This window comes from Hyperolius riggenbachi, chromosome 11 (genome assembly GCF_040937935.1).
Source record: "Hyperolius riggenbachi isolate aHypRig1 chromosome 11, aHypRig1.pri, whole genome shotgun sequence".
NCBI classification, from domain to species: Eukaryota; Metazoa; Chordata; class Amphibia; order Anura; family Hyperoliidae; genus Hyperolius; species Hyperolius riggenbachi.
This window is the reverse complement of record NC_090656.1, coordinates 2779683-2794108: the sequence shown is the minus strand read 5'-3', so window position 1 is coordinate 2794108 and position 14426 is coordinate 2779683. Positions and strand designations below refer to the sequence as shown.

At 44.5% G+C, this 14426-nt stretch overlaps 1 protein-coding gene and 2 long non-coding RNA genes across 4 annotated transcripts in view; all 3 read left to right on the top strand.

The window, feature by feature from the left end:
* Nucleotides 1-14426, top strand: part of LOC137539063 (CCR4-NOT transcription complex subunit 1-like) — a 138217-nt gene that overhangs the window by 73727 nt on the left and 50064 nt on the right. The window lies entirely within an intron of this gene.
* LOC137539067 (uncharacterized) lies at nucleotides 298-870 on the top strand. Its single transcript, XR_011024925.1, has 2 exons — nucleotides 298-400; nucleotides 772-870. It is a non-coding gene; the product is annotated as an uncharacterized lncRNA (long non-coding RNA).
* Nucleotides 5916-6665, top strand: LOC137539066 (uncharacterized). The gene is made up of 2 exons (XR_011024924.1): nucleotides 5916-6195; nucleotides 6567-6665. It is a non-coding gene; the product is annotated as an uncharacterized lncRNA (long non-coding RNA).

The window sequence follows — 14426 nt, the reverse complement described above, 5'->3', positions numbered from 1 at the left end:
GTGTTGTGCCTTCCTCTGGATCAGCAGGGATATGTGAGGGTGCAGGCTTGTGTTGTACCTTCCTCTGGATCAGCAGGGATATGTGAGGGAGCAGGCTGGTGTTGTGCCTTCCTCTGGATCAGCAGGGATATGTGAGGGAGCAGGCTGGTGTTGTGCCTTCCTCTGGATGAGCAGGGATATGTGACATGGCGGCGGCGGAGAGTGTGCCCTCAATCGACGCACTTCCGCTACACCGCTCTTGCGCATAGACACTGCATTCCGCCACGCCCCCTACAGATCACGCCCCCCGCACGAATCTCCCGCCAGCTTTGTTTTCACAAAGCGGCAAGAGAGTATATCAGATGTCGGCGCAGCGCCCGCTCGCTACAGAGGCGCTGCGCTATGCTGCACACCTTGTAAGGTAAGATTCATCCAATCCTTATGGGGGCAAATAATATGATGCATTTACCAGCAATACATGTTATATGGGACATATAGTGAGGGTGGACTATGCACTGCTACCATTGGGATTGCATCCTTTCTAGTTTAAATGTATTGGGCATTTATTATGAGCATATGGTCCTTGTCACATTTATATTTATATTTACTATGCGTTATGATTGCATTTTTGAGTTGCGATTTGCAATTTGCATTTGGACAGGTATATACTTATTATTCTATATGTTCTTCAATCATCTATTATGTTTTTTATTTCTGTGAGATTATTGTACCTTCTGCTGATGCCATTGTTTTAGATTGTATGTCTATGGATTCTTTTTTTGTTTGTTACAGCTGCTCCTTCCTATACTTTGCCTGATGAAGCGGGCTTGAGACCCGCGAAACGCGTTGCATTTTTGGAGTACAGATTAAACGTTTTGTTGCATACTATAACACATTTGTGGTGTGTGAATAATTGGGGAGGTAAGTCCACCCTTACCCCCTTGTTTTATCCTTTTAAATAAGTCCGTTTTTTATTCTTTTGGCGCCTCTGTATCCTTTGTACAATATTATCCACCTGGTGGATGGGTGTGAACACCCCTTTCTTTTTCTACGGAGAGCGACTTCTTAACCTGCGTGGGGACAGGGTCAATATCCCCATCTGTGCATTCAGTGGTTGCCTACAATTTGGCAACCCGTGTTTGTGAGTATATCTCTGATTTTTATCAATACGCTATCTATATCATTAGTAATACACTATTGGGGGCTCCCGTTTTCTTTTCCTTTTTGTTTCCCGACATATTGATACGTGGATATTTCCATCGAGCAATCGGTTGCAGACCCCAATAGAGGAAAGAAGATGAACTTCATTGATCATCGTGACACCCTCAGATCTGATCTTCTATCTGTCTTTAAGAGACCGACAGACTTGAACATTCCTGGTGACCCACAGGCGGACAAGAGTCCAAACAATGACCCCCAAATAGACCTCAAACCCATCTTCCTTAAATTGGAAGATACCCTAAAGGAGGAATTTTTTCATCAAGCTGACATATCCATGCAACAAGCATACATTGATGAAAAAATATCCCCGGATGGCATGAGAGTCAAAACATTGTCGGCTTTCCCCAAGGATACCATTTTTACAGAAGATTGGTACGAGTATCTTGAAACATGCACGCAGGGCATGATGCAGAGAATTATCAACAAACGTACCTCTCTTATTGCTGAATTACAACCCAACATTACGGAACATAGAAATGCCCTAGCACCCTACACCAACAGCATCAAATATCAAACACTAATGTCAGGACTGATCAATAGAGTTAAGAAATTTGAACAAGACACCATAGACAAAAAATTGAGTAAACTTAATAGGGATAGACTGGCGTACGCCGAACACAGAGAGCGAGAACGTAAACCTAAAAACCCACCCATTCACCCACTTCACCATCCAACACCCATAGGTCCCCAGGGAAACAAGGTGCCCAAGGTACCCACCACCAATATCCCAAAATTGATGCATCTCAACATTCCTCCACCACCTTTCCTTTATCCCAACTATCCCCCCCCCCCTTTTCATCCCCCAGTCCCCACCAAGAATTTGGGGACCATTTCACCCCATCTCGACCACACAAATAAACAGGAGACCACCCCCAAGATAAATACTCCGGTCCCCACTAATTCAGACCATTTCACCTTCACCTTCCCGAAAATTCCATTTCCTAATAACCCCTTTTCCACCAATGTAAAAAAAACAGACAATACCACAGATACAACACACCCTATTCTAAAGAGAACCAATTCCCAAAAATCTAAGAAGTATGTTCCTCAATCCAAAACTGGAGGGAACACCATTGTGGGCCTACTCAATACACCGAAATACAATTTCATTAAGGGTCCGCCACCCCCCACTCTTTTCAGACACACCACCAACTTACCAGTCACCCCACGGACAGATATAGCTACCACATCGGCCCACCAGTCCTCCACACATCCTCACAAACCAGACACAAACACTTCTAGGGGATCTGACGATGTACAGATCATCTCTGCCACAACACCAAATGACATAAGTCCAGGTACCGCAAATCCCCCTCCCACTATTGGGACCACCAATGTTGGTGGATTGGAACAGAGTTCAGGACCCTCCCTGTCCTCAGATACGCCCTATGACACCAACAATGTCAATTCATTGTCCCAATTAAGCACCTATGGCACTCAAGAGTCCATCACTACAACCCCTCCCCTTGAGACACCGGAGACAAACGCTCATGAGGATGATGTTGATCTCCATATAGCCAATGGAGGCTCTCTAGACAACACAAGTGAACAATCGGAGTCTTTTTTAGATCTCCCCATTTCCCTCACCAATCATCCACCGGATCCACTACACAAGCAACTCCCCAGTCCCATAGCTTCACACACCTTCTTCCAACCCAAAAGCCTTCGAAAACGACCACTACCAAACGCCGAAAGCGGGGGTCTAGGGGGAAAGGGGGAAAAAAGGAACAGGATGTAGCTGGCACTACTACAGTACCTACTAAGTCCATTTTTAATCTTTCGGACTACCAACTAAAACATCATGAAATCAATCTGCTCAATAAGGGTTTGTCCTTCTGTCCAACTAACACCACTCAACTAAGTGAATTATTCACGGATTTGAATTCCTTTGTCCGAAAATTAACACTCAAGAGGCATTTTGCCCTAAAACAAATAGACAAAACCTGTCGACCCATCTTCACCCAGGACTCTGGCACCACCATTGTTACATCCAACGATCAGGAGTTAGAACTGGAAAAGTGCATCACCACGTCCTTAAAAGGACGATCCAGATTCTACCCCACAGCCTCAAAAGGCAATTTCATAGAGACATTCTATGCACTTGCCCTAGAGGATTTTCAAGATTTATGTGGGGAGAACCTCCAATTCCCCTCCAATCTTACCCAAGCTGAAAGGACAGCACTTACACAACTCAGAAACAACCACAACCTTGTCATAAAGCCTGCAGACAAGGGGGGAGGTATAGTGGTTCTTAACAGGGTAGATTATGTGGATGAGTCCCTCCGCCTTTTGAACGATCCTGTCAGCTATGAGACACTTACAGAAGATCCCACAGGTTTGTACAATACCCAACTCAGAACATTCATCAATGAGGCCCATATGAAGGGACTTATCTCCAAAGGAGAACGCAATTTCATTTTGGTCGAGAACCCCTCTGTTCCTTACTTTTACCAACTTCCAAAAATTCATAAGAACCTATCCAAGCCACCCGGTAGACCGATAATATCAGGCATAGATTCAGTCACCAGCAATCTGTCCAGGTTTGTGGATTGTCACCTACAAAAATATGTCCAAAAGCTTGATTCATACACTAAGGATTCTAAACACCTGATAGATATACTAAAAGACTACAGGTGGGACTCGGAGTATATATGGCTGACATGTGATGTGTCGGCCTTGTATACCAACATCTCCCACACCTTTGGGATCGAGGCCACTCAACACTATCTAAATCTAGACACCGACATGCCACAGGCACAAAAAATATTCCTTATACAATGCGTGGAATTCATTCTAACCCATAATTACTTTTCCTTTATGGATACTATATATCGTCAGGTAGGGGGCACAGCGATGGGTAGCAGCTTTGCACCCAGCTATGCTAACCTAGCCATGGGATTACTTGAAATATCTTACATTACTCATAACAACCCCTTTCGTGACAATATAGTAATGTACAAGCGCTACATAGATGATTTGGTCTTTATATGGAGGGGGGACTCATCAGGCATACCGTTGTTTTTGAGTCATCTGAATGGGAACAGAGCAGGACTATCCTTTACAGCACAGTATGACTCCACATCCTTGGAGTTTCTGGACCTGGTCCTGTTCCACGAACATGGACAGATTAAAACGAAAACACATTTTAAAACTGTTGACTCCAATAACTACATTCATTTTAACAGCTTCCACTACAGACCATGGATGCTCAATACCCCCTACAATCAGTTCCAACGCATACACAAAAATTGCACAGACATTAAGGATTACAACACCCAATCCAAAATTCTGGTAAAAAAATTCCAAGAGCGTAAATATCCGAAGAAATTAATACAAAATGCAAGAAAGAAAGCCAGATACCCCCGGACGATAAGTAACACAGACTCTAGCGACACGATTGAACCAGAGAATACACTTAGGTTTATAACAAGGTATAGTGCCCAGCATCAGGCTTTGAAGGACATCCTCACGAATAGATGGGAGATCCTACGACAGGACCCCTTTCTCCGTGATTCCATCCCTAAAAAACCCATAATGACTTATCGAAGGGCACCCAATCTTCGCAACCTTCTGGCCCCCAGTAAATTCAAAATGACAGATTCCAAACCCAAATTACCAGCAGGCTCTTATGCGTGCCAGAAGAGACGTTGTCTGGCATGCAACTTCATTTCTTTCGCTGAACATATCGCATCTTTCAGCAATTCAAACACCTATCCTATTCTCAAACACATCGATTGCAATACCAGATTCGTCATCTATGTGGCATCCTGCCCTTGTAGATTACAATATGTAGGCCGCACCACACAATTACTACGGGAAAGAATAGGACAACATAGACGCAATATCGAGAAAGGTTTTCCCAACCACAGTCTCTCCAGACATTTTGACAAGGTTCATCACAATAATCCGGCCGAAGTGACCTTCACTGCCATCGAAGCCATTAATCCCATGGGCAGAAATGCAGTCCTTACCCTGAAAAATAGGGAAATGTTTTGGATCCAGACCTTGAGGACATTGGTACCTATGGGCCTTAATGAGCAACTGGAGAAAACCTTCTAGTTGCCTCACCTGTGTGCCTTTTTTCCCCCTCCTTCCCCCTTTTCCCCACTACGTTTCAAGCACAAATCAGAGATTTACCACCAGCAGCTCCCTTTTAGGCCATCTTGCCCCTCTACAACCCCCCTTTTGGTTTTTATAACATTCATGTAGTATGCAATTTTTTTTATATAAAGTGTTTTTTATATAGAGTGTTTTTAACATTATTGTATTATCATTGCAATTATCCCCATAACTTGAGGTTTTATTAACCGTTCATCAATTACCATCTATTGTACCAACCTCCTTTTTCAAGTTATTATTAGTAATGTGCTGATTATTTTTCTGATGATTATTTGATTATTAATTTTTTTATTGATTGTAGAACTGCATATAGTGAAAAATCCATCCTTTTTCTGGTTTTACATGTATACCACTGGGTGGTGTTAGAGGACCACTTTTATGGTGGTAAAATATCTTTCCCATGTATCAATGCTAAGATACATTTAGTGTTAATTCTTTTCCCCTTCCCCCTTGTTTTATTCCACTCAATCATATTTCGCCCGTTTTATTTCCTTTTATTTCCTTTTATTGTATTTATCTTATTGTATTTATTTACTACAGTCTAATCCAGCAGCAAGCCCATTCCCAATATGGTAGACGCAGACAGCTTGCCCTCTGCTGACACACTTCCGTCTGCTGACCCTCTGGAAGGCTCAGTACGCAAGCGCTGCCCTACCATGACATGGCGGCGGCGGAGAGTGTGCCCTCAATCGACGCACTTCCGCTACACCGCTCTTGCGCATAGACACTGCATTCCGCCACGCCCCCTACAGATCACGCCCCCCGCACGAATCTCCCGCCAGCTTTGTTTTCACAAAGCGGCAAGAGAGTATATCAGATGTCGGCGCAGCGCCCGCTCGCTACAGAGGCGCTGCGCTATGCTGCACACCTTGTAAGGTAAGATTCATCCAATCCTTATGGGGGCAAATAATATGATGCATTTACCAGCAATACATGTTATATGGGACATATAGTGAGGGTGGACTATGCACTGCTACCATTGGGATTGCATCCTTTCTAGTTTAAATGTATTGGGCATTTATTATGAGCATATGGTCCTTGTCACATTTATATTTATATTTACTATGCGTTATGATTGCATTTTTGAGTTGCGATTTGCAATTTGCATTTGGACAGGTATATACTTATTATTCTATATGTTCTTCAATCATCTATTATGTTTTTTATTTCTGTGAGATTATTGTACCTTCTGCTGATGCCATTGTTTTAGATTGTATGTCTATGGATTCTTTTTTTGTTTGTTACAGCTGCTCCTTCCTATACTTTGCCTGATGAAGCGGGCTTGAGACCCGCGAAACGCGTTGCATTTTTGGAGTACAGATTAAACGTTTTGTTGCATACTATAACACATTTGTGGTGTGTGAATAATTGGGGAGGTAAGTCCACCCTTACCCCCTTGTTTTATCCTTTTAAATAAGTCCGTTTTTTATTCTTTTGGCGCCTCTGTATCCTTTGTACAATATTATCCACCTGGTGGATGGGTGTGAACACCCCTTTCTTTTTCTACGGAGAGCGACTTCTTAACCTGCGTGGGGACAGGGTCAATATCCCCATCTGTGCATTCAGTGGTTGCCTACAATTTGGCAACCCGTGTTTGTGAGTATATCTCTGATTTTTATCAATACGCTATCTATATCATTAGTAATACACTATTGGGGGCTCCCGTTTTCTTTTCCTTTTTGTTTCCCGACATAGGGATATGTGAGGGTGCAGGCTGGTGTTGTGCCTTCCTCTGGGTCAGCAGGGATATGTGAGGGTGCAGGCTGGTGTTGTGCCTTCCTCTGGGTCAGCAGGGATATGTGAGGGTGCAGGCTGGAGTTGTACTTTGTACTGGTTGAACTCGATGGACGTATGTCTTTTTTTCAACCAAAATAACTATGTAACTATGTTGTAATGATCGGTGGTACTCTGCTGGTCAGAGTGAGCTCAAACAGACTAGTTAGCAATACAACAGTAATAAGTACAGCAAAATGTCAGTATTTTAATAAAGGTGTGATCACACGTGTTTGGGTGCACAATAGCTCAGGAGTACTCCTAAGTGATAGCCCCTGGCTGTGGGGTCTATCACTAAATCAAGAGAGGTCGTACAGGCAGGGTTGGTAACAGATGGGTCAGGTGTCGGTACAAAATCAGCAATCAGAGTCGTAGTCAGAGTATGGCCAAGGTCGGCAACATACAGATATGCGGAGGTACAGAATCAGAATCAGAATTTATTTCCGCCAAGTACAACCGGTGGGTTGTACCCGGAATTGGTTCTGGCGCATACAGGGTCGTTGATGAAAAACAAGAAAAACAAGAAAAATAGCACGATTAAGCATATACATACATAGACATGGGACAAGCACACATAGGACAACATTACAGCTTGTGCTGTAATCAGATGGCTAGTGCAGAGTCGAGGTCGGGCCAAGGTCGGCAACAAGACAGAAAGACTGAGTACAGAATCGTGAGGCAAAAGAATAGTCAGAAGTTCAGGCAAGGTTTATACACATAAAGGCAACAATATAAGTTATAATTATAGCTATCAAAATCAGATCCTAAGCTATGTGTGAAATCTCCGGGATCCTGCCGGATCAAAGCACACTAGGAACTAACTAAGGTCTGAGAGCTTAACCGCAAAGTTTCAGCAACAGCAGACAACGATGTACTGACAGCCCCGGTCTTAAATACAAAAGGTATACCTGCGGCTCCACCCACTAGCCCCAGCCAATCAGACGGCAAAGGGTCAGACCAGAGTTGTCAGCTGACCGGCCGGTCAGCTGACCTTCCTCCTCAGCGCATAAAGGTCCTGTCTCTGGGTGCGCGCGTGCGCCCTTCTGTTCTGATGTATCCTGGAGAGACCTGACCTGGTGTGAAGCGATGTCGAGGAGGCGGCGGCGGAATCCGCCGTGACGTCAGACGCGAGAGCGGCGGTCGCGCCACTCTCTGCTACAGAGGTAATTTTGCTACTACTGACACATGTCCTTTTATTCGATTAAAAAAATAAAAGACTTAAGGGAAACAGACCATATATGACCACCAGAAAAGCTTCAAATTTGAAGAATCGGTTAGTTAGATCAGAGTTTACCTCCAAACAAAGAAAAACCTGGTTGAGAAGGTATCAAAGAAAAAGTAGGAATGTACAGCTGTGGGGGCTGTAGGGCCAGTGGATTTGTAGAAAGGTCCAGAGAATTCTCCGATGCAAAAGGGGCAAGAACATACTAAATTCATGACAATATTACGTGTACCACAGAAAGGGTCGTGTACCCGTGCGATATTAGAAAAACAAAAAGCGTATTGGACACAGGTATCGGAGAACATGTGAAGTATATTGAAAATGCTGATGCAAATAGCCCACTTGGCTTGCATTGCAAGAAATTTCACGAAGGTAGCCCGGCTGGTCAAACTTTTAAAGGTATAATTAAACAGAAAGTATCCAGGAGGGGAGATAACATTGAAATGAACTTTATAGAATAGAAGCCACCTGGATATATGACCTTGGTACTTTGATACCTGGTGTTCTGAACTTTGACCTTATAATTGAATATTTTTTGTAGGGACATTGCAAATTGTGACTACTGATAACATGATATTGGAGTATGTGGTCCTATAACCAGAGATCCCCTCTTTTAACTATGAACCTGTTCTTCTGTAATGTATAGAGGAGCTGTGTGTTTCAACTGCATGCAGCATCGTTGAAAGATGATCGGTGATCGGCTGTGTATAGCTGAGGAGACGAAATTGATTGCTCAGGCTGTGCACTTTGAGCCTCAAGTGAAACACCCCCTTGCCGGATTGATAAAGTGAGATGTGCACCTAGCCCAGCAGCCCCCATCTATGAGGAATCCCCGGTGGGTGGGGCGAAACGCGCCAGGGGGTGGAGCTGGCTGTGGAATGAGCACTCACATGACCCACTTAGACCGTAGACAGCAGCTCCCTTACACTCCGAGCCCCAGTACACAGCCTTGAATGGAAGAGCCACAAGAGGGCAACACAGCCCAGTATGTGCGACTACGAGACGTTTCTCCATGCAGACACCTTGCCGAACTTTGATACAAGTGTGGGCAGTTAAGTTGCATGAAGGTTGGCCAGACGACACACACAGGTTGGAATCATTGATATCCCAAGTGGAACACTACACTACCGTTGATCATTGTGTACCAGATCATACCAGCCAGTCAGCCCCAACTCCACACACAACATACAACCAGTCCAAAGGATATTCTTCATGCAAGGTCTGTGTGTGAGTGAGGCCTCAGGTGTGTGTCGGTGGTGGGTCCACAAATGATCAATCAATGTTGGTGGGGTGCTTTGATTGATGATCCAAAGCAGCATTTTACCACGTTGTTATCTGTGACAACATTGTGGAGGAGCGATCACTGCTTTTGTGAGGAAGCATTTTAGTTATGGGTACATCAGGGGTCTACAGTGTTTCCTTATTGCACAAATAAAGTATTTTTTTGTAATGCACTAGTAGCATCATCGTGTTTTTGTGGAGGTTTGATGACATCAGGCTACACGATTGTAGCTCCTCTAAGCCCTGTGCAGACAGCACAGGTTGCCTTTCACTGAAGCTCTCACCCTCTCTTCAGACAATCAGATAAGGAATGTGTCTCCTGAGAGCTGAGTAGAGAGTCTAGGGACAGTACAAAACTTTACAGTCTGTGTCTCATACCTTATCTGGCCATCCATATGCAGCCATTAGAACAATGGTGAGAGAGCAGATAAGTCTTTTTCTACGGACCCTGCCTCTGCTCTGCATCATGTTGTGTATATTTGCCAAATGCTGCCCCCAAATTGCTCTCTATTTGCTTGTGTCTGAAGCCTGTGGTTCACATTTCTGCTTATAAGAGCCGGCCCTGCATTTTATCATCTGTGATCGCTTTAATTTTATCAAAATACAAATCTACAACCAATCTGCTCCAGTGTTCTCTCCAGGCTCTTTTAGGCGGGTGCTCCACCCGGCTATTTTTGGTGACCACCCGGTTGTTATCTTCTCACCTCCTCCTCTGCTGTAAGCAGAGAAGTGCCAGCCCTGTATTCTCTCATCTCGCCCCACCCGGCTACTTTTTCATGCCACCCGGCTGGAAAAAAATTCTGCGGAGAACACTGCACTCCTAACCTTCTCAATACTTAGTGAGGCAAGTTTCCAAGTGATGGCAATAGTCATTTTGGTAGCCATCAATATAGGAGTGAGTAATTAAAATTTGGTATTAGACAGACGGGGTGTTTTTTCTTCCGCTAAAACTACTGTAGGTTTTCTGGGGACAGTGTGACCTATAACAGTATATATTATTTAATAAATCTGGATACAAAAACCGCGAACCTTGGGACAGGTTCACCACGTATAATAAAAGGTGTCTCGTTGTCCACAGGCTCTTAAACACTGATCTGTTGCAGGGTCAGATTTCGCCACATGATCAGGGATTAGGTCCACACCTAAATATCAATTTATATTGAGTTTCTAGCAAAGCAGAGCTAATAGACAGACTAGGCACCCTCTTCTAGATTAGCTTTCGATCAGTGACATCTAAAGTAGATCCCACTTTGTGAAGTAAGTGGGTTTATAAAGATTATTCAGAGGACATAAGCATTTATACAAAAAATAGAGAGATAAGACCTGGGTAGGAGGCACCTGCAGCACAGACTGGTTCAAAACTTGTAAGGCAAATCTACTGTGCACACCGTATGGTATAAGACAATAGTGTAACTGGTGCTCAGACAAAGATCGGTGTACAGCTCCACCGTGTGTAAATGAAGTAAACCATTGAATGTCAACACACCAAAAGTTCTGCAAAACGATTTAATAAGGTGTGAGGACGAGAATCCAATGTTTCAGAACGTCAAAGCGTCCCTTTGTCAAGGACAATAACAATGAACCAGCATCCAGCCAGGGATTGAAGGAAGCACTTGCCAACAGGTGATGTGCAATGTGGCTCACTTGAAAAAGGGACGCTTTCACGTTCCAAAATGTTGGATTCTCATCTTGACACCTTATTAAATAGTTTTGCAGAACTTTTGGTGTGCCGACATTCAGTGGTCTGATTCAAAACTCTTACGTGTTAGCAAAGAGTCCACCAACCCAACTATAGTTTAACTACCTAAAGACCTCGTCCCGCCAATGGGCGTGACTGCATCGGCTGCCCCAGGGCCGCCTAACGCCAATTGGCGTTGGGGCCGGCTACTGCAGGAGATCGTGCACAGGTTGCGAGCGCATCTTCTGCTTGGGAGGCGGAGCTCGGTTCCCGCCTTCAGTCTCTCAGCAGCGATCGCCGCTCGGGAGACTGTTAGATGGCGAAGCAGACGTCTTTTTACTGGGTATGGCGCTGCGATCTGAGGCAGCACTGTACTGGGGACAGCCCTGTGACACGGCTGTCTCCCTGGGGCACTGGAGGGCGATCGGCAGTGATAGGCTGAAGCCTATCACAGCCAATCGCTGTGATCGACTGGCCGGGGAGGAAGGGTGGGGGGGGGGGGGGGGGATATGTTTTTTTTTAAAAAAAAGACAATAAATATTTGTAAAAAAAAAAATAAACAAACAACTTGAGGGCGATCAGACCCCACCAACAAAGCTCTATTGGGGGGGGGGGATCACTTTTGCGGTGTGTTGTGCGGCCCTGCAGCTTGGCCTTAAAGCTGCAGTGGCCCATTTCACTAAAAATGGCATGGTCTTTAGGAGGGTTTAGCACTGTGGTCCTCAAGAGGTTAAATTAAGTGCTTGTTTGGAGATAGCAAAATAACTCTGCTTGGGGTACGTGCCAGTGCTTCTGTAAAGAAGTGAAAGGTTTAGCTTCAATGTCCGGTACTAAATCATACACAATGTGCCATCCCAAATGCCGCCACCATAAAAATGCTTTCGCAATATTTATTTTTATCGAGGGAAACGGGATGGCTTATAAAGGAGGTGAGCGGTTTTTGGGAGAATATGAGGCCCCATTGTACTTATACTTGGTCCCATATTTTAAGCGAATGTGCAATTGTGCAATAATAGGATCATGTTGCAGCCTCCTATGTGCAGAAGGTATCCATAGCAAAACGTAAGGATATAAGAGCACAATTATCCACCTCAGTAGGATACCAATGGGGGGATTTTCCTTACCATGCCAGGAGGCCGGCTGTGCTATCTGTGGAGGCTAATAATACTTTGGCAGGTTAGGAATACTCACGTCTCCATCCAGATTTAATCTACAAAGGTATTCTTAGCCTCCCCGGGGTTAATCTCTCCCCCCCCCCCCCCCCCCCCCCACACACACCTGCCATATTATTCTTCTGAATTCGGTCTAACTGTATCCGTGGCAACATGGCCTGGGAGAACTGCAAACCCGTAGAGTAACTTTGGCAATGTTGTCATCTTTATTGCGGTTACTCTATCTAACCATTATATAGCATGCTTCTTCCAGCTCTTCATCAGAAGGTGAATTTGAGAGAACAATTTGGGATAAGTAGCCTCAAAACATAGTGTGTGGAATGTGTCTGTGAGGTAAATACCTAAATATGGTCATATAGATGGCACCTAGGCAAACCAAATTAAATGCATTTCAATTACCGTAATACCAACACCTGATTACTGGACAATTTATCCATCACAATTGATGTTTCCTACCGTATAAAATCTTTCTGTATATGTTAGTTTGTTGAGTGGTCATTACACTCTTATACAGGGGTTATCTGCAATAGGTAGAGTCACAAACTAGGATTTGGCGTATCAACTGTGGATTAATATGCAGTAATTGGAATTAACAATTCAACTATATTGGTAAAGGTGTTCACAGGATTTGTCTGTATAGAATTATGAGATATTTTGGAGATATTTCATTTTTGGGGGTAAATTGTATTCAAGATCTTTTTGGAAAAATATGTTTTTTATTTGAAATGTGTGCCTTGAAATTCGTATGAATTCTGTTTTTTTTTTTTATAAGATTGTAATTGGGAATTGTTTTAACCTTTTTGAGAGTATCCACCCCAGTGTATGGTTAGTCTGGCACCAATTCATTGTGTGTTATGTTTATTCCTCCACAAATCTATTTCATTTGGAGATGAATCTCAATGAAACTCAATCATGTAAGGGGCCAAAATCTACAACATAGTCTAACTCACGGGCCGACTTGTTTATTAAGATTTAAAGTGAACCTAAAGGCAAAAAAAAAAAAATGAGATTAACTCACCTGGGGCTTCCCTCAGCCCCCTGCGGACGATCGGTTCCCTCGCAGCTCCGGTCCGATGCTTCTGGACCCGCCGGCGACGACTTCCAGTTTCGCCGTCACCGGCCGACAGGCATGGAAACGCGAGTGATTCTTCGCGTTCCCAGCCTGTATATCGCTCCCTATGCTGCTATTGCGGCCTCCTGGCCACAATAGCAGCATAGGGGGCGATATACAGGCTGGGAACGTGAGGAATCACTCGCGTTCCCATGCCTGTCGGCCAGGGACGGCGAAACCGGAAGTGTTCGCCGGCGGGTCCTGGGCCATCGGAGCGGAGCTGCGAGGGCACCGATCGTCTGCAGGGGGCTGAGGGAAGCCCCAGGTGAGTTAATCTCATTTTTTTTTTACTTTAGGTTATCTTTAACAGTCTCCATCTAAATGGTGTAACTATAGCGACCATTGTGTAGCGGCTCCTCCCCCTTCTGCCATGTAGCGCAGTGGAGCAGTTTAAAGATACTTTGTATTTAAAAAAAATGCCCCTGTGGGGTACTCACCTCGGTAGGGGGAAGCCACTGGATCCTATCGAGGCTTCCCCCGTCCTCCTGCGTCCCACGGTGGTCTCTGTCTGCTTCTCGGCAGACACACCCCACAATTTGTCAGGCTGTTCAATATTTACCTTCTCTGGAAATAGGTGGAAATAGCCAACCTTCACTTCCCCCATAATTTTTTTCGTAGGCTGAGGATGGTGGGGGGCCTACTAGCCACACAAATGGGGTTTTCTTCTCAAAAAGGGGTCCCACGGGCTGTTACTGCAACCCACCTCAAATTGACAATGCTTCAGCCAGAAACTGTCTCACCGATGCGCTCCTCTGGACGGGAAGGCCATGTGCTGTCGTTCTTTTACAGTGATGCACATTTGATGCTCCTGAAGGCCACATAAAGTGGTAAGGAGGGCCGTATTCAGCCTGTGGGTCTTGTGTTTGACAC